Source organism: Petaurus breviceps, unplaced genomic scaffold (genome assembly GCF_028583685.1).
Source record: "Petaurus breviceps papuanus isolate PSGF00001 unplaced genomic scaffold, PetGlider_PUasm1.0 243, whole genome shotgun sequence".
NCBI classification, from domain to species: Eukaryota; Metazoa; Chordata; class Mammalia; order Diprotodontia; family Petauridae; genus Petaurus; species Petaurus breviceps.
The window spans coordinates 712974-716141 of record NW_027185931.1 but is presented as its reverse complement, the minus strand read 5'-3'; the positions used below and the strand labels follow the sequence as shown (position 1 = coordinate 716141).

General features: G+C 40.5%; 1 pseudogene; it reads right to left on the bottom strand.

Moving 5' to 3' along the window:
* Positions 1-1051: 1051 nt before the first annotated feature.
* LOC138167639 (zinc finger protein 184-like) overlaps positions 1052-3168 on the bottom strand; it is an 89582-nt pseudogene continuing 87465 nt past the window's right edge.

Below are 3168 nucleotides of genomic sequence, written 5' to 3'. Positions count from 1 at the left end.
TTATATACAGGATAAACAGGAAATAATGACACAAAGGACAGCCTCTCTCTTGACATTCTCACTCACAATTTGGGTCTCAATTCCAGGGACATTAAGGATGTTTTGTTGTTCAGTCATGTCTAACTCTTCATGACCCCATTTGGGGATTTCTTGGCAAAGATACCAGAGTGCTTGGCCATTGCTTGAACACATGGACCCACTTCACTGGATGTCACCCACACCTGCAGGGCTCTCTCTCTTTCTCAGCTTTCTGGTTTCCTGCCTTCCTGGAAGCCTGTGGTCACATCCCACCCTCCACAGGAGAACTTTTCTGGTCCTTTCAGGGGCTGGTGACTGAGATGACCTTCCCTTTGTTCTGTGTCTGTTTTTTATGGACCTAACTTGTTTTGGGTTGCCACTCCTATTACACTGTATGATCCTTGAGAGCTTGGAGTGGGTTTTGCTTTTTTTTTTTTTTAATATTCCCTGCATTTAGCATGGTGCTAAATGCTGTATAAAGATTTGTAGTTTAATGCATGGAAAGCACTGGGTGCACCAAGATAAAACAAACAACAATTTCCAACATCAAGGAGTTTTAATTGTCCTGTTACACATAATATAAAACCAGATAAATCAAAGATGCTTTGAAGAGGAAAAGAGAAAGAATGACTGGAGATAATGGGAAAGGTGCCCAGGTAAGTCAGCCCTGAAGTCCTCTGCTATGGATAGAGACTTGGAACTGGATTCAAAAAGACTTAAGTGCAAGTGCAGCCTCAGACACTTACTGTGCGACCTTGGGCAAGGCAATTAACCTGTCTACCTCAGTTTCCTCAATTGTAAAATGTGGATCATAATGGGAAATGCTATCTGTAAAGCCTTAGCACATGTCCTACGTCCTACCTATTCATCATGCTTAAAACAAACACCCTCCTTTCCTTCCCTTCTGGTAGTCTCCAGCTTTACTCAAAGAAGGGTAGAAGGGAAGCAACAAAACAATGCTCCATTTTCCTGATCTAACAATAATTCTGATAAGCATACCATCCATGCCTTTAATAACAAGAGCTCAAATGTATACAGTGCTTTAAATTTTATAGGCTTTTGCATATATCAAGACATTGATAAAAAAAAATGTTAAATGGAAACAGGCTAAGCAGAATCCTTAAAGGCACTTGAGGGGTGACTGCTTTCCAAGCTGCTATTAAACCATTCATAACTACTCAACCAGCCACTAAACTGTTCTAACCTCATCTACTTACCAAGACCATTGTCTCCCCAAGTCGATCTTTCATACTGGAAGCATGATATTCAGGAAGTTGTGTGCTCTGGCTGAAGGACGACAGCGTTTTGTTTTATTCGTGGTCCCTTTACTTTGTGGACACATTGTTGTCACTGACCACTGATTCTCCCCTCCCCAATAAAGAATTCCCTTATAACAATTGAATATTATCAAGGAAAATAAGTTCAACATATTTGTTACCTGTGAAAGTACATGCTCTGTTTGCATCTCTATCCAATGCCCCCTCTACTGAGGAGAAATGGTTTATCATCATTAACTAAAGGGCTTTCCACGTCAACTGTAATTCCATGGTTCCTTTCCAATTAAACTTATCAGTCTCTTCAAAAGAAGTTTTGCTTTAATAATTTTATTAATGAAGTTTCTCTCCATCATAAATTCTACAATGTTGACTAGGAGCTGTAATGCAGCAGAATGCCTTCCCACAATCATTACATTCAAAAGATTTTTCTTGAACAGGCCTGTATCCCAGGTGAAGGTTTTTCCACATTCATTACATTCATAAATTTTCGCTCCAGTATGAATACTACCATGACAAGTTAGATCAGAGTTCTGGGAGAATGCCTTTCCACAAACACTGCATTGGTGAGGTTTTATTCCCATATGACTTCTCTGGTGCAGAGAAAGTTTAGAGCTTTGTGAGAAAGTCTTCCCATATTCATTGCATTCAAAGGGTTTCTCTCCAGTATGAGTTCTCTGATGTCGAGTCAGTGCTGTGCTCTGAGGAAAGGCTTTCCCACAATCACTGCATTTAAAAGGTTTCTCTCTAGTACGAATCCTACGATGTCGTATAAGATCAATCTTCTGGTGTAAGGCCTTTCCACAGTCACTGCATTCAAAAGGTTTCTCTCCAGAATGGATTCTATAGTACAGAGTAAGACTTACCTTCTGCTGGAAGGCTGTTCCACCTTCACTGCATTTATAGGATTTCTTTTTACTCTGAATACTAAAGTGCTGTGTAAGATCTGCCTTCTGATGGAATGTCTTCCCACATTTACTCAATTCAGAACACTTTCATCCTATATCAGTACTCTGATATAGACTCAGTTTGTTATTTGGAAGGAAAGAATTCCTGCTTTCATGGAGTTTCTGTTTAGCACGTGTTCTGTATTTTTTAATGGGATCAAAATCATAACTGAAGGCTTTCTGACATTTCTTTTGTGAATAGATTTGATTACATTGTCTTTGGTCTGACCCATGGTGAGGCTCCTTCTCTGGATATCACCTTTATGGAGATTTATTACTACAGATAATCCCCATTGCAGAAAAAGGACTGGGCTGTATTTACTGTGTTCAGGGCCTCTTACTTCATGGGCAGGTTCTGTTTGCATTACTTTTCCTTGTCTAGAGTGTTTTTCCCCACTGTTCCGCTCTTTCTTTAACCTGCCATAATAGTCCCAGGATTTCCCCATATTAGAGATACATAGATCATCCCACAAGTACTTTTGATGGGCTAAATTTTCCACAGAAATAAACATCTTTGGAACTGACTCCTTGGTCTGAGACTTGGTATCCCAATCTGAAAGAAAGAAAATGTGTGAATACACCTTTTCCTTGGATGAATAAGTTTTTTATATTTCATTTTTCCCCAATATTCTGGCTGTTATAAACAATTTACCTATATGGTTCTGTAATGGGAATGCAAATTTGGAAGATCTTCCCTGCTCCTAGGCTAAAGTGCACCTGAAGCCTGGGGTGGGAGGCTTGTTTTTCAGTTGATACTTTTTGATTGGCTAGTGGGTCCAAAAGGTTGTTACATTCTCCGAGCCAGGAGAAGGCTATATAAGCCCTGATGTGTAGCTTTACTTTGAGAAGTGTTCTGTGATTTGATCTGTATTCTGGGAAGCTGTTGTCCAGGCCCCCCCCCCCCCCCCCCCCCCCCCCCCCCCCCCCCC